The following is a 24,835-nucleotide window of genomic DNA, read 5'->3' on the forward strand; positions in this document are numbered from 1 at the left end:
TCCATATGACATCAATGAAGACTTGTTCTCTGTGTCATTCAGGGTGTTCTTTCCTTCTCCATTTTGATTGGTTACAGGCCAGGGATAGCCTTGATCCAATGGTTTCAAAGGTCTTTTATTGTCAGGTGTACCAATTAAGGTACAGTGATATTTGTATTACCATACAGCCATATAAAAAATGCAGTAGGACACACAGCTATATGACAGTTAACATAAACATCTACCACAGTGGATTCCTCACTGTGATGGAAGGCAATAGAGTTTAATCTTCTTCTCTCATTTTCTCCCACAGTCAGGGCAATCGACCATTCGCAGTCAGGGCAATCGAAGCTCCCGCAGCCGGCGGTTGTAGCTCCCGCGTCGGGGCGGTTGAAGCTCCTGCGGCTTTGAGCTCCCGAATCTAGTGAGAACGTTTGAGAATTACCTTTGTTGTCTTCTCAGTAATGTCTTGCCATGATGAAACTCAAAGCAGAGTGGATGATTCAGTGGTTGGTGTCAGGCATGCTGGCAAAGTACTCCCTCTAATTGGTAGACAAAAATGCTGGAGAAACTCAGCGGGTGAGGCAGCATCTATGTAGCGAAGGAATAGGTGACGTTTCGGGTTGAGACCCTTCTTCAGACTGATGTGGGGGGGGGGGGGTGGGAAGAAGAAAGGAAAATGTGGAGACAGTGGGCTGTGGGAGAGCTGGGAAGGGGAGGGGAAAGAGGGAGAAAACAAGGACTACCTGAAATTGGAGAAGTCAATATCACACCGATGGGGTGTAAACTACCCAAGAGAAATATGAGGTGCTGTTCCTCCAATTTATGGTGTGACTCACTCTGGCCATGCTAACAACCCCCTCTAATTGGCGATTCCTAAACAGGAACCAGTTTTACATAATTTCTTTGCAAATGTAAATGAGAAATCCAATTAATGATTGTGAACCAATTCACTGTCAGCCCATTTATTACACAACCACCACCATCCTTTTCACTGCCATTCAGCATGGAAACAGTGCTGACCATCATGCACTCATTTTACACCAATCCTACACGAGTCTCATTTTATTCTCCCCACATTTCCATCAACTCCCCTCAGATTTATCACTCACAAACACACTAGGGCAATTTTACGAAGGCCCATTAATGTATCAACTCGCACATCTTCAGGATGTGGGAGGAAAGGGGAAACACATTCAGTCACAAGGCAAGGGCGCAAGCTTCACACATTGAAGGTCAGAATTGAACCCAAGCCTCTGGAGCTGTAAGACAGCACATTTACTAGCAGCTGCAAGTTTTAGTTTTCGATCATTTCAAATTTGTTCTATGAGCTGATGATGATGGTTTTGCTGATCATCTTGGCATTCATGACAAGTGTCGATAGTTCTTTGGCATGATTAAGACTAAATAATGAGGAAGAAATCAGCTTTAAATTCCTTCAGATACCGAAGATGCACAATAGCACCCCTGAATTACTTGACTACGATAAATATGACTTCCAGTGCTCCTGTGCATTCCATTATTACCTGTTTAAAAACCTGTACATAGGATTGTATGTTAACATTATATCCTAATTTGCAGTGTTCTGTGGACACCTATGGGTTCACTGGTGTCTATAAATACTTGTGGTTGCATTGACAAAGGATGTGAATCAAACAGAAATAGAGTGAAATGTAAATCTAAGTTTGTTTTTTTATGTGATTCCATTGAGGCTGGGAGTTATTGAAATTTCTTCATAAGAATAAAAGTGTTTTCAATTGTGGGACTGTTATTTACTGACTGTCCTACACCACTCATCTAACTCTTCATGTTATGAAACTAGCAATTTATCCCAATGGAAGAGCCACATCAAAGCCAAACTATACAGATTTAATTAAATTCAAAGCACATCCAACCCCAATCTAGGTCACTGCATCACTTTTGGACTTTCTCCCTCCCTACCCTAAGTTTCTGAGACCAACTATAGCAATCTAAAGAAAGCACAGGCTGGTATGTAAATATTCAATAAAGACTCAATATCAAACTTGCAATCTTGTACAAGTCTTGCATATGTGCACATGCTTAGGTTTTTATTAGGATTGATTCACACGTGAAAATAAAAGTTAATCGTTGGAAAGAAAGGTTTTCCCACAACCTTTTATCAAAATTATATCGTAACAATTCCACATGAATAAATGGAGCAATGCAGGAGTCTGTAAAGGGTTATTAGGTGACAGGAAATGACTGTCAGAATGCAGAGAAAGAGCTTAGAGTCTAGTTGTGTTCGCATAAAACGAACCAAGATGGCAGTTTTGGTTTGCTTCATCAGACTTAATGACCCTGGGTTATTTGAAGCTACATAAAAGTTGGTTCCAGGTGATGATTTCTCTCTGGCATATCCAATAGCCATGCACAAGATTAATGCTCCAATAGATCCAGTTGAACAAATATCATAGGCACTTAACATACACTGGCTAAGTACAAAGGCATCCTTTGTAGGCATTGACTGGGGGAGTCTTTTTTTTTTTAATTTATGAGCTCAATAAAAGAACTCTGCTAAATATCACCCATGATTAGTTTTAAAGCTGGGCATACAGAGAGCTTGAACAGCAGCCCAAAAATTCCAATGAAGTTTAAGAATATATTTTGTTTATTGAAATGTACAAGATAAAGCAGGAATAATATGCATGGATAATATACTGTACCTAACCTTTTAAAAACATTAACACAATTGCCCCACATTCTCTAATTTTACTTCGGAGTCACGTGAGTGATTCCATGAAGAACCTGTTCAGCACGCATGCGCGGCATTACGTCCAGCAGAGCAACAGCAGCACAGCGGGAGTCGGGCTCTCCCGCTATGGAGGTGAAAGAACGGACCGTCAGGTAAGCTGACGTCGGTTTCCTTCACAGGGAGCCTTCTGCTGTCCGGCAGAGAAGAAAGGCTCTAGAACAAACCTGTCCCCCGCTCGACTCCACGGAGGAGCCTTCCTTCAGGGGGGGCAGCAACGGAACAAACCTGTCCCCTGCTCGACTCCACGGAGGAGCCTTCCATCGGGGTGGGCAGCAACAAGGCGGTAGGACCGCTTAACCGGCGCTCCGCTATCCCGACACCGCGCCGAGCCCAGCCCCGCTAGCGCCTCAGCAGCGGGCTGGAAGTAACGCCACGGAGGCGTCCGGCCGGTGGCTCCGACTTATCGGACGGGACGTCTTTCCACCCGCATGGGAGGAAAGACAGCAACCTGCACAGACCTGCCCCCCCCCCCCCCCCCGCTCGACTCCACGGAGGAGTGTTTCATCTCGCGGGGGCAGCAACAAGGCGGTAGGACCGCTTACCGGGCGGTCCACCACCCCGACGCCGCGACGAAGCCCAGCCCGCTAGCGCCCGAGCAGCGGGCTGGTTGTAAAAGCCAAGGAAGAGGCGTTCCGGCCGGTGGCTCCGACTTATCGGACGGGGACGTCTCTCCACCCAGGCGGGGGAGAGACAGCCACCTGAGCCGCATGGAGCGGCTCTTGGAGCAGGAGCTCCAGCGAGGTGCACCCCAGGAGGGGCGCTCTCGCAGAGGGGGTCAGGCTCTCCCTCCACAGTGCCTTGTGCACTGTCCATTGCTTCCTCCTTTCCAGAGGATAGCTTTGGTGGCCAGGACTGGGCTGGTCAAGAACAGGGGCAATGGCTGAAGATCTCGGGTGTATGCAAGGGGTGCAGGAACAGGAAGAGCTGCTAGGTGTGGTGGACAGCTACGTGGAAACCCCACGTACAGGAGGCGTTAAAAGCCTGACGACAGCTATCACATCGTTTTTTCCTCATTCCATGGACAAATATGGAGATGACCACAACCTTCGTAAACAAATCATAAGACCCCAGCCACTGAGCCAGACCCACTGCTCTGTGGCAAAAACCTCACAAAGCATATAAAGGACATGCAAGAGATTTTACAAAACTTTCGGCTCATGAGGGCAGGGACGAGTAACCAAAAACAGTAATTTCTACGCAGCAGCACCCCATCGCATCCATCAGTCAACGTCTACCAAATCGGACTGATGAAAGCTCGGGGTCCGCATCTATCACCGAAAGTCTTATTTAGACCAGGGCCCAGAGCGGACCCCATGGAAGATGTGCCACCCCCCAACATCACCGCCACGTCAGACGACGTGCAACACTCGTTGGACCGGCAGAAAACAGAAGAATACCCATAACCATGGAGGTAAGTGGGTCTGGTTCCTACCAGTATATAGAGCATACTAACACATGGGAGTCTATCACGAGTGATCAGTATATACTCAATGGCATTAGTGAATACAATTCAACTAGAAAAATTGCCACCAGGTCAACATTCACCCCAGAGGGTATTTTTCCTCTCTCCGTTAAAGAAACAAGAGGGACAAGCTGAACTGGTGAGACTAATTACAAAGGGTGTCATGGGGAAACCTGAACCCTTGCAATTCGTATCAAATATATTCACTAAACCCTAAAAAGATGGCGGATGTCCCATCATCATTGACTTAACTTCACTAAATATGTTTGTTAAGTATATAGATTTCAAAATGGAACCGGTTGTTACTGCCAAACAACAAAATTCCAAAGGATACTTCATGGAAAGCATTCATCTTAAAGATGTTTACCATTTAGTACCATTCACAAGGATCATCGCAGATACCTGAAATTTACCTGGATGGGGCAGCTATAGCAGTTTAAAGCGTTACCCAATGGGCTCACATCAGCCCAAGAGTGTCACCCAGACACTAAAACCAGCTCTGGCAATATTCAGAAGACAAAAACATATTGTCATGGCATATCTTGATGATATCCTAAATGGTAGGCAGGACCATGAATTTGACTATGTTAGCTGTTCAGCTACCAAACAGTTATTCAAAACCCTGGGGATGTCTTACATCCAGATAAATCTAAGTTGAAGCCATCCTCTATCATGGACTACTTGGGCTTCACAATTAATTCAGTCTACGTGACTGTAACGTTGCCAAGAGACAACATAGTTGAATTGGCACAATCGTACAACAATTTAATGGTCAACAAACTACCAACTACTCGACAAGTAACAGAGTAATTGGGATAATGGTAGCAGCATTTCCAGCTACATAATTCAGACCTTTGTACCAAAAATGACATACAGGTCATTATGATTGTTTCATGAATGGGGGGTATAAAATAAATTATTAATAAAAACACGGTTGGTATATCCTTTTTTGCGAAGTTTTGTGTTACAATAGAGCGATTGATTTTCCTTTTTTCCTTTTTTTTCTTTTCTTTCTAGGATCTTATTTATTTTCTTTGCTTCCTTCTCTAATTCCTTCCCTAAGGGTTTCTTTTCTCCCAACACTTTCCTGCACCTTCACGATCCTTGCTTACTTTCCTTACTTTTATTTCTATCTTTTTTAAAGCTCAAAAAATGCAGTGGTACAACATAATGTAATAAGATATATGTGATGTATTAATGTGATTTACTGTACTGCTAATAAAAATAAAATAAAAAAAATAAAATAATTTTTTTTTAATAAAAGTTTAGCAACTTTACATATCAATGCTATAATGTATCAGTTTCCAAAGTCATTGATTATGTATTATGATCAGTGCATCTGTATTATAATTACCATTTTGATCTGCATTCTGAAAATTATAAAATTAAGTCAATCCATTCAAAAAAAAATTTAAAAAAAATGATTGTTTCATGAAGTTACCCACTGAAGTAATATCAGAACTACAGTGGTGGGCAAAAAACATTTGACATAGTTTCAGCCTATTATCATCACTAACCCTACATCAGTTATCCAACAGACTGGGGAGCACCTAGCTCTATATCCAGCACAAGTAGTAGATGGACTAACCCAGAATCATCGTTACCACTTACACTGGGCATTAATTATCTAGAGGTGTTTGGGTGACATTTTATGGTTTAAAAGCATAAGCATAAATATGCATCACTTGCATGTACAGTTATAAATAGATAATACTACGGTGGTGGCCTACATTAACCATATGGGCGGCATAAAACCGGTATCATGCGATAAGTTGGTCAATACAATTTGGCAATGGTGTATCCAAAGACATATTTGGCTATCAGTTACTTACCTACCAGGTAAGCTAAATACAGTGGCAGACACCAGATCACGTAAATTTAATGACAAAAATCGAATGGATGTTAAAACCCCAAAAATATTTTTTTTTCACAAAAGTTACCAAGCAATATGGCACGCTAGATATCGATTTATTTGCATCTAGGCTAAATCACCAGGTACCTATTTATGTCGCTTGGGAACCAGACCCTGAGGCAGCAGCGGTAGACGCGTTCGCGCTGGATTGGGGAAATGTTTCTTCTATTCATTTCCTCCCTTCTGCCTCATCAGTCGGGGGCTACACACAGTACAAATGGACTCTGCCTCAGGTATTTTGATAGTACCCGACTGGCCTACACAGCCATGGTTCCCAATACTCCATGACATGGTTGTTGGAACTCCGATGGTATTCCCCAGTGACCCAGAGTTATTAACACCTAGTGTTAGGCACAAGCCACCCGTGCCATGAGAAAATCAAACTCCTGGGTTGCAGATGCTGCACACACCACTTCTGGGACTGGGATTATCATAACAAACCGTCGACACCATGTCAGCATCCCTCTGAACATCCACTAAAAAACAGCACTTGTCCAGCATCAAAAAATGGGGGAAATACTGCTTGGATACAGGGACCACCTACTCAACCGCTACAGTTACCAACGTACTGGAATTCCTGGCGAACCTTCACCACGATGAAGGACTTCAGCTACAGAGCCATCAACACAGCTGGAATTGCCCTGCCTGTCTAGTTAAAACCAGCTCCAGGACAACAGGCCATGGGGTCCCACCAGCTGGTGGTCAAACTAAAGAAGGGTATTTACAACTCTAACCCCTAGACCAAGGAATGATCAAACAGAGCAGACCAGGAACACCTATTCCAGTTGTGGAATTCCGGGCTTACCCGCCAGAAACACGGTTATGTGCCATGACCCTATTATCCTACATAGACACAACCAAAATATTCGAGGGAGATGAAAAGCCTTGCGGGTCAGTCATCAAAAACCTTATGGTCGGGTGACGAGCCATTTCGAGATACATTAGTAGTAAGCACAAGGTGTGATTGTGGGAGATTTCAAATTTCCACACATAGACTGGGAAACACATTCTGTAAATGGGCTGGATGGGTTAGAGTTTGTAAAATGTGTGCAGGATAGTTTTTTGCAACAATACATATAAGTACCTACTAGAGAAGGGGCGGTACTGGACCTCCTTTTAGGAAATGAGATGGGTCAGGTGGCAGAGGTATGCGTTGGGGAACAGTTCGGGTCCAGTGATCACAATACCATTAGTTTCAATATAATTATGGAGAGGGACAAAACTGGACCTAGGGTTGAGATTTTTGATTGGAGAAAGGCTAACTTTGCGAAAGGATTTAAAAGGAATAAATTGGGACAGTTTGTTTTATGGGAAAGATGTGGAAAAGAAATGGAATACATTTAAAGGTGACATTTTAAGAGTACAGAATCTTTATGTCCCTGTTCGGTTGAAAGGAAATCGTAAAAATTGTAAAGAGCCATGGTTTTCAAGGGAAATTGGACACTTGGTTCGGAAAAAGAGGGAGATCTACAATAATTATAGGCAGCATGGAGTAAATGAGGTGCTTGAGGAGTATAAAGAATGTAAAAAGAATCTTAAGAAAGAAATTAGAAAAGCTAAAAGAAGATATGAGGTTGCTTTGGCAAGTAAGGTAAAAGTAAATCCGAAGGGTTTCTATCGCTATATTAATAGCAAAAGGATAACGAGGGATAAAATTGGTCCATTAGAGAGTCAGAGTGGACAACTATCTGCAGAGCCAAAAGAGATGGGGGAAATATTGAACGGTTTCTTTTCTTCGGTATTCACCAAGGAGAAGGATATTGAATTATGTGAGGTAAGGGAAACAAGTAGAGTAGCTATGGAAACTATGAGGATCAAAGAAGAGGAAGTACTGACACTTTTGAGAAATATAAAAGTGGATAAGTCTCCAGGTCCGGACAGGATATTCCCTAGGACATTGAGGGAAGTTAGTGTAGAAATAGCAGGGGCTATGGCAGATATATTTCAAATGTCATTAGAAACGGGAATAGTGCCGGAGGATTGGCGTACTGCGCATGTTGTTCCATTGTTTAAAAAGGGGTCTAAGAGTAAACCTAGCAATTATAAACCTGTTAGATTGACGTCAGTGGTGGGCAAATTAATGGAATGAATACTTAGAGATAATATATATAAGCATCTGGATAAACAGGGTCTGATTAGGAACAGTCAACATGGATTTGTGCCTGGAAGGTCATGTTTAACTAATCTTCTTGAATTTTTTGAAGATGTTACTCGGGAAATTGATGAGGGTAAAGCAGTGGATGTTGTGTATATGGACTTCAGTAAGGCCTTTGACAAGGTTCCTCATGGAAGGTTGGTTAAGAAGGTTCAATGGTTGGGTATTAATGGTGGAGTAGCAAGATGGATTCAACAGTGGCTGAATGGGAGATGCCAGAGAGACATGGTGGATGGTTGCTTGTCAGGTTGGAGGCCAGTGACGAGTGGGGTGCCACAGGGATCTGTGTTGGGTCCACTGTTGTTTGTCATGTACATCAATTATCTGGATGATGGTGTGGTAAATTGGATTAGTAAGTATGCAGATGATACTAAGATAGGTGGGGTTGCGGGTAATGAAGTAGAGTTTCAAAGTCTACAGAGAGATGTATGCCAGTTGGAAGAGTGGGCTGAAATATGGCAGATGGAGTTTAATGCTGATAAGTGTGAGGTGTTACATCTTGGCAGGACACATTAAAATAGGACGTACATGGTAAATGGTAGGGAATTGAAGAATGTAGGTGAACAGAGGGATCTGGGAATAACTGTGCACTGTTCCCTGAAAGTGGAATCTCATGTAGATAGGGTGGTAAAGAAAGCTTTTGGTGTGCTGGCCTTTATAAATCAGAACATTGAGTATAGAAGTTGGGATGTAATGTTAAAATTGTACAAGGCATTGGTGAGGCCAATTCTGGAGAATGGTCTACAATTTTGGTTGCCTAATTATAGGAAGGATGTCAACAAAATAGAGAGAGTACAGAGGAGATTTACTAGAAAGTTGCCTGGGTTTCAGCAACTAAGTTACAGAGAAAGGTTGAACAAGTTAGGGCTTTATTCTTTGGAGCGCAGTAGGTTAAGGGGGGACTTGATAGAGGTTTTTAAAATGATGAGAGGGATAGACAGAGTTGATGTGGAAAAGCTTTTCCCACTGAGAGTAGGGAAGTTTCAAACAAGGGGACATGACTTGAGGAATTAAGGGACTGAAGTTTAGGGGTAACATGAGGGGGAACTTCTTTACTCAGAGAGTGGTAGCTGTGTGGAATGAGCTTCCAGTGAAGGTGGTGGAGGCAGGTTTGTTTTTATCATTTAAAAAAATTGGATAGTTATATGGATGGGAAGAGAATGGAGGGTTATGGTCTGAGCGCAGGTATATGGGACTAGGGGAGATTATGTGTTCGGCACGGACTAGAAGGGTCGAGATGGCCTGTTTCCGTGCTGTAATTGTTATATGGTTATATGGTTATATGGCTTAAGCAGGTGCTAAAAGCTGCTGGGATAAAAACTAACATGTACAAAGTTCATTCCACCAGGGCAGCACCCACGTCGATGGCTAAAAGAATGAACGTGCCTATAAACCACATCCTGGCTACAGCAGAATGGTGGGGGGAAAGACCGTTCAGAAATTTTATAATAAGCCATTGGCAAAACCTGTTTTATTTGCATGAAAGATTTTACAGACTGCAAATATTTAATTTAAGCCCAGGGGAACAATTTAATTTCTTTGTTGTTATTGTTACAAAATACCGTTGTGTTTTTCTACAAACAGATTCATTGGTTGATTACGATAACACACTTCCTCCCTCAAAGACTTCGGCAGTGATGTAGTAATAACTGTTACACGGTTTGAAATCACAAAGCTTTGAAATCTTCACGGAATCAATCACGTGACACCGAAGTAAAATTGTAAGATTAAACGAGAACTTACCAGTTTGAAGTTTGATCTGTATTTTATGAGGAGTTACGATGAGGGATTACGTGCCCTCCGCTCCCACCCTCAATAATATGGGTCAAATTCATAAACTGATGTCTCCTTATCTTTACTATGTTTACTTCAATAACTGTGTCTATTTGTGATTCCACACCGCTGCTTTGAAGTATGCCGCGCATGCGTGCTGAACGGGTTCTTCACGTAATCCCTCATCGTAACTCCTCATAAAATACAGATCAAACTTCAAACTGGTAAGTTCTCATTTTATCTTACTATTAATCTGCATTTATGCCAGTGACTGCATTTGACACAAACAACATTTTTACCCAGTCTTCCTGTTGCAGATAAAACTCAACTCAGGTTAGGCTTCCACGCATACCTCCCTCCTCATTCAATATGAATTCTCCGCTTGCCCTCTCCCCAGATACCACAGATTCCAAAACCTGCTCAGATCTTGTTGCTGCTTCTTTCAAAGAAAAAGTAGTGGAGCAGAACCATCCTGTGAAAAGGCATTTTTATAAGCTCCAAGATTCCTTCCCTGTTGTGCATGTATATCCAATCACTGCAGCTGACCCCTGCAATTTTAGGATTGATCTTCAACGAAATTCTGAGTTTGGGAGAAAGGGAATAGAGCGGAACCTGATGCAACAAAGAATATGTATAGTGACTGTAACAGAAATAGGTGGGAACACTGAGCAGGTCAAGCAGCAACTGTGGAAGGAGAAACAGGTAACTGGGCCGTTTCAGGACTGGGTCTCTCCTGTTTGGTGGTGGGTGGAATTTCCAACACGTATTCCAAGGACCTTCCACTCTGGACATCAAAAATGGTTAAGCCCACCTTGTGATCATATCCATAAACAACCACCATTGGGCTGCAGAGAGCACAGCAATGCATTCTTACTCTTTGTATCTCACTCATCAACATAATGTCAGCACTTTGACACACAACAATTAAAAAGGTTGATCTTGTTTTCTTTTTACTCTGTATATTTATGTTTTTAATTAATTAAAATTGGGTGTATATATTGCAAATAAGTAGACCTCTTTTATTCCTCTGATCAGAGATTTATCAACAATAATACTGCTTTGGATTCTTTATTATCTATTTATCTATCTCTCAATCTGTTTATGTTGCATGTATGTACGCATTTAATATCTTCCTCACTGGTTCTAAATGTTGTGGATTATCAGAGACATTTGGGAACAATGGAAATAGTTTTTGGGAGCATGAGCAGTGGGCTGGGCATTATTCCCCTCAACAGGTACCTAGTTGTCACTAGGGGCTCGCTGTACATTGCAGAACATCTGCCATGGCAATGCAAGCTTCAGCTTGAGGATTCAAGATTCAAGAGAGTTTATTGTCATGTGTCCCTGATAGCACAATGACATTCTTGCTTTGCTTCAGCACAACAGAACGTAGTAGGCATGACTACAAAACAGATCAATGTGTCGATATATCATTATATAAATACAGGTGCACAACCTTTTATCCAGAGTTCCGGAAACCGAAAAGCTCCGAAAACCGGACATTTTTTCCAGGATGTCGTCTGCACACCAAAACTCGCGTTTGGCACCAAACTTGACCCGAAACGACCCACGGTCAATCCAGGTCTGTACTACTGTAGCGGCTGCCTCCTCCCCGGAGACCGGGGAGACACTTAAACATCTGTAAATCATTGCTTAAATGTTTGTCAGTTAGTTTGGAGGGCTTTTATGTGAGGGGGGGGGGGGGGGGTGAAGGGGGTAAACTTTAATTCTTAGTCCCCTACGTGGTCGGAGAGGCGGGGAGCGGGCAATGCCTTACCGGGTCGCCGTGCAGTAAGCTCCGGAGCGCTGTGGCCGCCGACTCCCAACATCGTGGAGCTGGGGCTGCGGGCGTCCGGCCGCGGGCGGCGCCGTTTGTAGCTCCGACCCCGGCAACTCTACCCCTGGCTGCGCGGTGCTCCAAATCCAGAGCGGTCTGCGACCGGACACCTGCAGCCCCAGTTCCGCAACGTTGGGAGTCGGCGGCCACAGCGCTCCGGAGCTTACCGCATGGCGACCCGGTAAGGCATTGCCCGCTCCCCGCTGGTATCCCAGCACTGTGGCCGGCGACTCCCAACATCGCGGAGCTGGGGCTGCGGGCGTCCGCTGGATTTAGAATGCTGCGCAGCCAGGGTTAGAGTTGCTGTGGTCGGAGCTCCAACCGGCACCACCCGCGGCCGGACGCCCGCAGCCCCATCTCCGCGTTGTTGGGAGTCGGTGGCCACAGCGCTCCGGAGCTTACCGCACGGCGACCCTCTTATAGGCCTTTCCCACAGGGCGACTTGACGCAAGAGTTAACGAGAGTTTAACATTGTGGGAACCTCGTGCGATAACAGTACAGAATTCGTGGACCACCGTGGCGCTAACGGCAGGTAATCGTGTAACTTGGTGACTCGGGAGAAAATTCAAGCAAGCTTGAATTTCTCCAAGAGTGACTTGACACTTGTGGTTGAGCATTGCAACATTATATGAACGTAGTGGCCAGTGCGATATCCGTGCGATATCCGTAATAACTCTTGCGGTTACCATGGGAACTCCTGCAAACGGTAAACCCGGAAGCTGGACAGAGGGGACAGAAGGTGAGTAAAAATTGTATTCTGTGGGATTGAATTAAAAAAATAAAGATTTGCATCCGCATATGGACATCAACTTACTCATGAGTTATGTTAAGAAAATAACTATAATCTTTAAAAGGGACTTTAATGAAAGGTCCCGCATTTTTATGGTCCGTGAGAAATTTTTCACATGTACTTCTTTGAGAGATGCAGCTCAGAGTCCTCGCCGACTAGCGATCGATGCCTTTCCGAAGCAGGGTCCGGAACGCTACCAATCAATGTTCTCCAGAGACCCGTGTAAGGAGTGAACTGCACATGCTGGTTTAAACCGAAGACAGACACAAAAAGCTGGAGTAACTCAGCGAGTCAAGCAGCATCTCTGGAGAAAAATAGGTGATGTTTCAGTATGAGACACATCTTCAGACTCAATTCCTGGCTGTGTGGCCAGGATAGTGAGGGTCCTTGATGATACTGCCAGCCTTTTTGAGGCAGCGATTGCGATAGATCCCCTCGATGGAAGGGAGGTCAGAGCCAATGATGGACTGGGCAGTGTTTACTACTTTTTGCAGTCTTTTCCGCTCCAGGGCGCTCATGTTACCGAACCAAGCCACGATGCAACCGGTCAGCATGCTCTCTACTGTGCACCTGTAGAAGTCAGAGAGAGTCCTCCTTGACAAACTGACTCTCCGTAATCTTCTCTGGAAGTAGAGGCGCTGATGTGCTTTCTTAATAATTGCATCAGTGTTCTCCGTCCAGGAAAGATCTTCAGAGATATGCACGCCCAGGAATAGTCGATAGTCATTGAGGCACGTCACCTTGCTCTTCTTGGGCACCGGTATAATTGATGCCCTTTTAAAGCAGGTGGGAACCTTGGACCTCAGAAGTGAGAGGTTAAAAATGTCCGTAAAAACTCTAGCCAGTTGGTTTGCACAGGTTTTTAGAACACGACCCGGTTTACCATCAGGTCCGGCACTTTTCGGGGGTTCACCCCTCTGAAGGATTTCCTGACGTCGGCTTCTGTGACTGTGACTGAAATACCATCACAGCAAATGGGGGCTTGGGAAGGCACATCAGTGTTCTCCCTATCAAAGCGTGCGTGAAACTCATTGAGCTCGTCAGAGAGCAATGTTTCGCCAACATTCGAGCTGCCTCTGATTTCGCCTTGTAGGAGGTCAAATAACCATATAACATATAACAAGGTGATTGCATTCAGGCCCCGCCACAGCTGCCAAACATCTGTCTCATCCTCCAGTTTGGAGCAGGTCCATTTTGGCCTTTTTTATGGCCTTACCAAGGTCATATCTGGACTTCTTGTAGACCACTTTATCATCAGACATGAATGCCCAGTGTCTGGTCTTCAGAAGAGTGCGGATCTCAAAGTTCATCCAAAGTTTCTGATTGAGAAACCCTCGGAAGGGGATGCAGTCCTCCACACATTTCTTTATTAAGTCTGTAACGACTGTGGCGTATTCGTTCAAGTCCGTTGCCGAGTCCTTGAACATTGCCCAGTCTACAGACTTCAAACAGTCCTAGGGTTCTTCCTCGCCCCCCCTCCCCCCCCCCCCCCCCCCCCCCCCCCCCCCCTCCCCCCCCCCCCCCCCTCCCGCCCCCCCCCCCTACCCCCCTCCCAGCTCTGTACAGTCCTCACCTCTGGGGGTGCGCTCTTTAATTGCTGCCTGTAGGCAGGAAGAAGCAGCACCGCAGTGTGGTCGGATTTACCGAGGTGCGGGTGAGGGATGGAGCGATAGGCATTCTTGATGGTGGTGTAGAAGTGGTCGAGGGTGTTTGCTCCTCTGGTGCAGCAGGAGACATGTTGGTGGAAGTTAGGAGGTTTGCCTTATTGAAGTCCCCAGCAATGGTGGTAAATGCCTTGGGGTAAGACGTCTGGTGTTTGTTGACCACGGCGTGCAGCTCCTCCAGTGCCAGATGGACGTCTGCCTGGGGTGGGATGTAGACCCCGGTCAGGATGACAGAGGTGAATTCCCTTGGGTGGTAGAAGGGACGGCACTTCACCGCCAGATGTTCTTCTGCTCACTGTGATTATCAGGCCTCGTCTGACCATGTCCTTCCTGATAAATTCACTAAAAGGCTCAGAGCAATGCACAAATAATGCAGTGGAGAGAAGCGAGTCTCGATTGATTCCAGCTTTAATCAGGAAACTTCCCATCTCCATCCTATTGATTGGGACTATGATACTGATAGTGGTGTGGAACAGCTGAATCTTAGCAGTTTATGGCCTCTCTTTTTTTCTAATCACATGTTGCAGAGAATGTCGAATCAAGGAACATCAGATGGTGGTTTACACAAAAGGACACAAAATGCTAGAGTGAGTCAGGCAGCATATCTGGAGAACATGGATAGGTGATATTTCAGGTCGGGACCTTTCTTCAGTCCATTAGGTAGCGTGCGATATTCTGCCAAAGGCATTCATTTGTTCCAAGTTGACTTGGAAAGTGTTCAACCAAGATGCAAGCATCCTGGGTTTTCTGTCGATGACAACTCACAATAAATTAGTGCACATGCAGGGCTAATGTGGGTGAAGGCCATGCCAAGTGGACTGGGCTCCTACCCCTTCCAGTACAACTACAAAATTTAGGCTGATCATATAACGTTAGTCTTCTTCTTGTGTATGGCGTGCACAGCCTAAAGTTGTAGGTCAACTTGTTCTATTTGATCATTTGTTTGTGCACGTCGGGTTGATTGCATTAGTCGAAACAGGGTGGACCACATGAGGGTTGCAATCCCCCACCCCTATAACGTTAGTTACAGGTCGTGTCTGTAATCTCTGCAACCTCTGTTTAACTACATCCTATGATAGAGTTTGAAGCTTTTGAACAGTGCACTGGGTGGGAAAGGTATGACTGTATAAAGTAAGATTGAGGAATTTTGTAGAGGTGCCGTCTAAATTATTTATATGGCCAACATTGTCCTTTCAATGCTTGATTTGTGCTTCTGCTTTGTTGCAGGAATTCAACCAATATTCCAGAGAGTATGATTTAAATTAGTACTCAGGGTGACAATCCCCTGTGCAACCTCTTAGCAGCTGTGACTTGCTACGGTTCTTGAGCAGAAACATCATTCAGCCGCACCCACACAAAGATGGTATACAGAGTGCGTTATATGTAGCCACAGCAAGACTGACTCACAGTGGCCCCACAACATGTAAATATGTTATGAAGTATAAATAATAAACCAGTGAACAATTATAGGAACTGCTGCTTTCAGTGCAGTCTCATTTTTTTAGTTTAAGTTTTAACTCTCACTGGGGGATTCAGTTTGCCAAGGAAAGGGTAAAACGCTTCAAAGGAGCTTTATTCCTGATGCACAACAAGAGCCGATCATCAAAGCAAGTGCATCTTTTTTTCCGAAGGATTATTCTAGTCATATTATTAAATAATCTGTTTATAGCTATTGCAGACGGGGAACGTAATAAGAAATCATCAATATAAGCACCACAGGAACTCTGTAAGGTAACTTTGGAAAAGTCAAATAGTGATGCATTTTCTTTTCTTAAATCAATGCCATTGTTCATGTCAAGGGACAAACCAGGTAAACACAAAATCAGAACAACATCCAACTTTCCATCCTATCTGTAAATTGACTCTAGTCATTAATAATTCATTTTGTGCATTTACAGCTTGTGTGCCAAAAGACCTGAATAACAAAGAAACAAATTATCCCCTACGCTCTCCTGATTAACATTGATGTTCTGGGGTGGACAAGTGGCCTCAGAGACTGAGCTGCGTTGCCTGAACCAGCTCTCAGAGGTCGTGCTGTTGTTTGCAAAAATGCAGAGATTTTTAAACGATCAAAGGAGAAAAAAAGACATAAATTTCCAAGGCAGACTCCAAGGCAGACTCCAAGGCCGAGCTCTTGAACCTGCATACACTTTTATCTTTTGAACGTTCACACCAAAGATCTTATAGCGGAGCAAGATAGGCTACTCCTGCTAAATGCAATGGACTGACGTGTAGTACGCTATGGAGAGGATCATGGGCATTTTCCACGCCCATTTTAGCAACCTGAGCCTACCTAACCCGACCCGACTCGCACTGTAATCAATGTTGCGGGGCAACAGTTTGTGTGGGTCAGATTCATAAATCTGTCAGTTCAAACTTCTTGTCAAGAATAAAATTTGATTCTGGTAATTGTCTTTTTTTAATGTTTTTTAAATCATTTCTTTTTAAATGGCTCACAAGCCGTGTTTGAGTTGATTTTGTAGTAACCGGAACCGACCCGGCTCGCAGGGTGATTGACAGGGGGGACTTTTTGTGCGTGATTATAGGGTTAGATTCATAATTCTGTTAGATTCATAATTCTGTTGATTCTTGTTAAGGAATAAAATGTTTATAAACACACATACATGAAAATTATATAAATGTATATAACACACACAATTATATTTATTCTAAACCAATAATGAACTTTATTTCAGACTAGACAAGGGACATTAAATAAGAAACATTGTAAATAAGAAACATTGTCTTGGGGCACTAAGAAACGCTGCCCCGGGCCCCGCACTCTCTCTCCCCGCTGCCCCGGGCCCCGCACTCCTTCTCCCCGCTGCCCCGCACTCCTTCTCCCCGCTGCCCCGGGCCCCGCACTCCTTCTCCCCGCTGCCCCGCACTCCTTCTCCCCGCTGCCCCGGGCCCCGCACTCCTCTCTCCCCGCTGCCCCGGACCCCGCACTCCTTCTCCCCGCTGCCCCGGACCCCGCACTCCTTCTCCCCCGCTGCCCGGGCCCCGCACTCTCTCTCCCCGCTGCCCCGCACTCCTTCTCCCCGCTGCCCCGGGCCCCGCACTCTCTCTCCCCGCTGCCCCGGGCCTTGCACTCCTCTCCCCGCTGCGGATCCAATATTTGGCCGGAAGCAAGAAGGCGGGAGCAAGAAAGCGGAGCAAGATGGCGGAACAAGATGGCGGAGTCAGCTTGCTAAAATGTGTCCTGTAATCACCCATGAAACCGCCCATGAGCGTACCTCACGTTTGCGTGAGAGTAACCCATCTTGCTTCGCTCTAAGATCTTTGGTTCACACCAGGAACTTGGCAGCACGCCCTCAGAAGGACATGAGAAAATAAGAGCACTAGTATGCCACTCAGCCCCTCCAGACTGCCCTACCACCAACCACAGCTCTCATCTCTTCTTACCAATATTGCCCTCAACTCCTTGATCTTTTGAAAAATGTACTTGCTTCCTCTTTCAACTCCCCCATAATCTAGCCTCCAGATCATTTGGGTTTGTGAATTTCAAAAAATTCATCATCATCTGTGAGAAGATGTTCCCAGCACCTCAGTTTTAAGTGGTCGTCTCCTAATCTTGTTGGAATACAACGTCCGATTTAGCTTCCTGAGACTGTTCCTCTGGTTGAGATTAATTCAGTACATGCCAGACATGATTTGTTTGGCTCAGCCACCGAATGGCTTTTGCAAATAAACTATGGAAAAATGGGCTGAAAGATGGCAGATGGAGTTTAATGCTGATAAATGTGAGGTGCTACACCTTGGCAGGACAAATCAAAATAGGACGTACATGGTAAATGGTAGGGAATTGAAGAATACAGTTGAACAGAGGGATCTGGGTATAACCGTGCATAGTTCCTTGAAGGTGGAATCTCATATAGATAGGGTGGTAAAGAAAGCTTTTGGTATGCTAGCCTTTATAAACAGAGAGCATTGAGTATAGAAGCTGGGATGTAATGTTAAAATTGTACAAGGCATTGGTGAGACCAAATCTGGAGTATGGTGTACAATTTTGGTCGCCCAATTATAGGAAGGATGTCAACAAAATAGAGAGAGTACAGAGGAGATTTACTAGAATGTTGCCTGGGTTTCAACAACTAAGTTACAGAGATAGGTTGAATAAGTTAGGTCTTTATTCTCTGGAGCGCAGAAGGTTAAGGGGGGACTTGATAGAGGTCTTTAAAATGATGAGAGGGATAGACAGAGTTGATGTGGACAAGCTTTTCCCTTTGAGAATAGGGAAGATTAAAACAAGAGGACATGACTTCAGAATTAAGGGACAGAAGTTTAGGGGTAACATGAGGGGGAACTTCTTTACTCAGAGAGTGGTAGCGGTGTGGAATGAGCTTCCAGTGGAAGTGGTGTCGGCTGGTTCATTGGTATCATTTAAAAATAAATTGGATAGGCATATGGATGAGAAGGGAATGGAGGGTTATGGTATGAGTGCAGGCAGGTGGGACTAAGGGAAAAAAGTTGGTCGGCACGGACTTGTTGGGCCGAAATGGCCTGTTTCCGTGCTGTAATTGTTATATGGTTATTGGAAAACATTGTCTAAATTGTAAGACTACTAAATTCACTTGAAAATTGTTGCCATTTTTGACCAAACACCTTAACGAGGGTGAAGCTAATTCAAACTCAAGCAAGCCCCTTCATCCAAACAGTTCTAACAAAATAATCATGTAATGATAATGTCAGTATTTATTTGGCTGGCCACTTAAATTCACACCCCATGTGAAATAAAATATAATGAAGGGTTGACAGAATTTAAAGACAGCAAATGAAGGAATAGAAAAAGTGTGCATGGTTGAGAAATTGCTGCACTCTGCAGCATTAAATCAATATTGTGTATCACCATAATGCTGTTCATGAAGGTTACGTAAAGAACAAGAACTCCATTCATGCAGCATAGTACTGCAAGTGAAGCTTCTGCCTCACAGCATCAGAGACCCAAGTTCAATTATGACCTCAAGTGATCTCTGTGTGGAGTTTGCACATTCTCCCCGTGACCACATGGGTTTCCTCCCACATCCCAAAGAAATGCGGATTTGTAGGTTAATTGGCCTCTCTAAAAAATAGTCTCTAACATGTAGGGACTGAATGACAAGTGAGATAACAGAACTAGTGTAAAAGGGTGATTGATGATTGACGTGGCAGAAAAGGACCTGCTTCTGTGCTGTCTCTCTAAAATAATCTGAACTAAATCATGGTGTTCACAGACTCCTTTTTAACCCATTACGTGAGATCAATGTTAATTTTATTCCACTCCAGGTGCTGGTATGACTGATGAGGCCAAAGTGGGGGTTGCTCACTTTTCCATGGATGAAGCAGGAGGTGCCTGACCAGATGTAAAATCAAACTGCTGAAGGAACTCAATGGGCTAGGCATCATCTTTGAAGGAAAATGGACAGATGATATTTTGCTCTGGTCCATTCTTCAGTCTGAAACATCATCTATCCATTTCCTTCACAAATGTTGCCTAACCCAATGAGTTCCTCTTGCTTTTTCTTCTTCTTGCGTATGGCATGCACGGCCTAAAGTTGTAAGAAAACTTGTTCTGTTTGATCTTCTGTTTGTGCACGCCAGGTTGGTTGCATTCATCAAAACAGGGTGGACCACGTGAAGGTTGCAATCTACCACCCCTATTTTCCTCTCGCTATTTGACTTTCACTCATGACTCCAGCATCTGGAGTCTCTAGATGGCTAGGTATGAAGTTTGTGAGGTGCTATGCTCTAAACAGCAAGGTTTACAATACCAATTGAATTTACATACATGACTATTGTCTTCCATGTATTGGTAATTCAAATGTTAGTGGAGATACTTATTAAAGTAAGAGTACGTGACTACACTTATCTCTCAGGAAAAGTGCTCCAGATTCCAACAACCCTCTGGGTAAAAAGGTTCTTCCTCAGATCCCTTCTAAACCCTTTGCCCCTTATCGTAAACCCTTGTCCCCTAGTTTTAGAAGCCTCTGTCACTCCAATCTATACCTCTCTTCATTTTCTGCACCTTTACCAGTCTCTCCTCAACCGCTTCTGCTCCAATGAAAACAAACTCATCCTATCCAGTCTCTCTTCATAACAGGTGCCCCTATCTTATGCAGAATTCTGGTGAATCTCCACTGCAGACTCACCACTGCAATCATGTACTTCCTATAATGTGGTGACTCAAAATGAAGGACAGTTCTCCAGCTGTGGCCTTATCAATGTTTTATAATGTTGTAACATAAACTCTTTGCCCTTATATTCCGTATGTCAGTTAATGAAGGCAAGTATCCCATGTGCATTTACCAACTTTTCTACTTATGCTGGAACCTGGAATCCCTGGAATTGTACATTGAAGTCTCTGTTCCGCAAAATTCCTCAAGGCCCAACTTTTCATTAAATGTGTTCAAGCAAATAAGTTCTCCAAAAGTGCATCACTTCACAATTAATTGGGATTGAATTCTGTCTGCCATTGCTCTTAGCAACTGATCAATATTATCCTGTAGCCTATGACTCTCATTCCCACTAGCAATAACACTGCTGATTTACATGACATACAGAAAGTGACAGAGATCATCGGCAGCAGCAGCGTTGAGTGATCCTGAGATTAGGGGACCGACGTTCACCTTTCAGGTCAGTCTGGCATGCATGTGAGGTTGAATCCGAGGTCACCAGGAGGTCGCAGAACAAAGAATGCAGTTGGATAGTCGTCCCCCCTGAAAAGTAAAGTTGCAGGGAGAGATCGGTAAAACCTGAGAAGTATAACGTTTTTGATATTTATCAGATTTGTGAAGCTATCACTCCAGGTGATTTTTATGTGATGTACTTCTACGGTGTTTTTTGATGGGGTTATCTGCCCATAGAAAGATCAAGAGAGAATAAAAGATCCACCCAATACAATACAAAAATAATTTCCCAACAAGCAATGAAGCCCTTAGAAGTGGGCATAAAACTGCTCTACTTTAGGTTGATCACGTTTTCAGTAGCACATCTTTTGTTTTGGAGTTTTGTACAGCAAATTTCTAATGCTGCATCTGATTTAGTAATTCAAGCTATTCAAGGTGATGCAGACATAATGGACTCATAACTCATGAATGCAAAATTTGTTAATGTTACTATGGTAGTTTTGTTGTGCTGCTGCAAGTAAGAATTTCATTGTTCCGTTTTGGAATATATGACAATAAACCACACTTGACACTTGAAGATGGTTGATAAGTAAAACCTTCAGCTTTGTTCATCTATTCATGTTGTATTCTGCTGCATAAAATTACTTCTTAAACAGATCCAGAACATTGCTCACAAGGACTTACTGATATAAGTTACTTCTTACTTGTTAGGATACTTGTTTCTATCTGAATTTAATTAAGGCATATTTACTATCTTAATTTTTGCATGTCCCTAGGTACAAATCTATAACTCTGGCTGCCTCTTCCCTCCCACCCCAAGAGAGTACTGCAATACTGGAATTACTTTATTGGATGGTCATTTTGGAGGTTCCATGTGCCCCTACTTGTGGGATCTTGCCTACAAATACCATGCCATATTTCTTATAAAGTTCCTGTCCCACTTTCACAACCTAATTCACGACCTCTGCCGAGTTTGCCCTTGACTCATACTCGCAGCATGGTTGTCACGAGGTCGTAGGAGGTCGTAGGTAGGTCATAGGTCGTGATGCTAGTCGTAGGTACTCGTGGCATGAAGTAGGTCGGGGCATTTTTCTAGCCTGATGAAAATTGTCCCCGAGTAAGAAAGGTTGTGAATTAGGTCGTGAAAGTGGGACAGGCCCTTAAAGCAATAGAGACCACACTTCAAAGGTTCTTCAGTGGTAATGTACTTCATGGTCTTGATGCATCATAAAAAGTTGCTAAGTCTTCTGTAAAATCACCCAACAGACATCTTCTTCAGACTGCAAAAACACATATTTCCCTGATCCTCACAGCTCAGGTTTCTCTCATTAGAGATCAAACTTGTTACTTTCTTTGCTAGACAAAAGTGCTGGAGAAACTCAGCGGGTACAGCAGAATCTATGGAGCGAAGGAATTAGGCAAACGTTTCGGGCCAAAACCCTTCTTCAGATGGGGGGGGGGGGGGGGGGGGGGGGGGGGGGGGGGGGGGGGGGGGGGGGGGGGCGGTGGGGAGGAGAAAGGAAAAAAGGAAGAGGAGGAGCCCGAGGGCTGAGGGAGAGGTGAGAAGGGCAGGAGACAGCAACGGCTACCGAAAATTGGAGAATTCAATGTTTATGCCGCTAGGGTGCAGACTGCCCAAGTGGAATATGAGGTGCTGCTCCTCCAATTTCCAGTGGTGCTCACTCTGGCCATGGAGGAGACCCAGGACAGAGAGGTCGGATTTGGAATGGGAGGGGGAGTAGAAGTGCTGAGCCACTGGTAGGTCAGGTTGGTTAATGCGGACCGAGCGGAGGTGTTTGGCGAAACGATCGCCAAGCCTACACTTGGTCTCACCTATGTAGATCAGCTGACATCTAGAGCAGCGGATGCAATAGATGAGGTTGGAGGAGATGCGGGTGAACCTCTGTCGCACCTGGAATGACTGCTTGGGTCCTGGATTGGAGTCGAGGGCGGAGGTAAAGCAACAAGTGTAGCGTATCTTGTAGTTGCAAGGGAAAGTGCCCAGGGAGGGGTGATGCGGGAGGGAAGGCAAGAATTGACAAGGGAGTTACGGAGGGAGCGGTCTTTGCGGAAATCAGACAGGGGAGGAGATGCGAAGATGTGGCGAGTGGTGGGGTCACGTTGGAGGAGGCGAAAATGACGGAGGACTATTTATTGTATGTGACGGCTAGTGGGGTGAAAGATGAGGACTAAGGGGACTCTGCCCTTGTTACGAGTGGGGGGATGGGGAGAGAGAGCAGTGTTACGGGGTATGGAAGAGACCCTGGTGCGAGCCTCATCTATAGTAGGGGAGGGCAACCCCCGTTCCCTAGAGAATGAGGACATTACCGATGCCCTGGTGTGGAACACCTCATCCTGGGAGCAGATGCGGCAGAAGCAGGGTGGGAAGAAGAGTAGTCTAGATAGCCATGGGAGTCAGTGGGTTTATAGTGGATGTCGGTCTGAAGTCTATCACCTGCGATGGAGATAGTGAGGTCAAGCAATGGTAGGGAAGTGTCCGAAATGGTCCAAGCATATTTGAGTGCCGGATGGAAGTTAGTGGTGAAGCGGGTGAAGTTAGTCAGTTGTGTGTGGGTGCAGGAGGTAGCACCAAAGCAATCGTTGATGTAGCGGAGGTAGAGGTTGGGGATGGGGCCCTGGCATGCCTCAAACAAGGATTGTTCGACGTGCCCGACAAAGAGGTAGGCATAGCTGAGGCCCATGCGCGTGCCCATAGCCACGCCTTGTATTTGGAGGAAATGTGAGGAGTCAAACTAGGTTATTGAGGGCAAGGAGAGTATCAGTGGATGGGTATAGGTTGATTCTCCGGTCGAGGAAGAACCGGAGGGCTTTGAGACCATCCTAGTGGGGGATGGAGGTGTAGAGTGACTGGACGTCCATGGTGAAGATGAGGGGATGGGGGCCTAGAGAATGGAATGCCCGGAGACGACGGAGAGTGTCTGAGGTGTCTTGAATATAGGTAGGGAGGGATTTAACCGGGGGGATAGGATGGAGTCAAGGAATGTGGAAATGAGTTCGGTACGGCAGGAACAGGCAGAGACAATGGGTCTACCAGGACAGTCAGGTTTGTGGATTTTGGGGAGAATGTAAAATCGGGATGTGCAGGGCTGGGGAATGATGAGATTGGAGGCTCGGGGGAGGGGGCAGGGAGCCGGAGTGGATGAAGTCGGTGATGGTGCTAGAGATAGTAGCCTGGTGCTCGTCAGTGGGATCATGGTCCAGGGGTAAGTAGGAGGAGGTGTCCGAGAGTTGGCGCGTGGCCTCAGCTTTGTAGAGATTGGCGCGCCAGACTACCATGGCACCTCCCTTGTCGGTGGGTTTGATAACCCAGTCTGGGTTGTTGTGGAGTGAGTCGATGGCTGTACGTTCTTTGCACTGTTACTTTTTTGCACTGTTTCCCGCATTTGCATCTCTCCATTGACCTATGACGGTTGTTGGCAGTCGCCAAAAAAGTCACGTAAGTGGGACAGGCCCATTAGCAACTTGAATACAACAGGAGAGTGGCACAGTTTAATCCCTACTTCCATAAGGTGTGGGTTGGGATTTCCTCTTACCACTCGGTTACTGACAGAACAGGATTTCATTTGTTGTCTAAACCGCTGTCATACCCCCAATGCATTTTTCAAATTTTAGGTTTATTCAAAGGGAGCTCACCTTCAGATGACCAACATGCAGACAGGTCTTTTAACGTTGCCACCATTTGTTAACACCTCCCAAACTTCTCCTTTCACTCTATTGACTCTATTATTTATTACAATGAGTTTTCCAGTTTAACTGTAATTGAGTTCCCTTTTGAAATACAGTTCCTTTCAGTACCTTTCAAATGGAGAAATACGGAACTGCAGATGCTGGTTTACAAAAAAAAATGTGCAAAGTGCTGGAGTA

This window comes from Leucoraja erinacea, chromosome 1, assembly GCF_028641065.1.
Source record: "Leucoraja erinacea ecotype New England chromosome 1, Leri_hhj_1, whole genome shotgun sequence".
NCBI classification, from domain to species: domain Eukaryota; kingdom Metazoa; phylum Chordata; class Chondrichthyes; order Rajiformes; family Rajidae; genus Leucoraja; species Leucoraja erinaceus.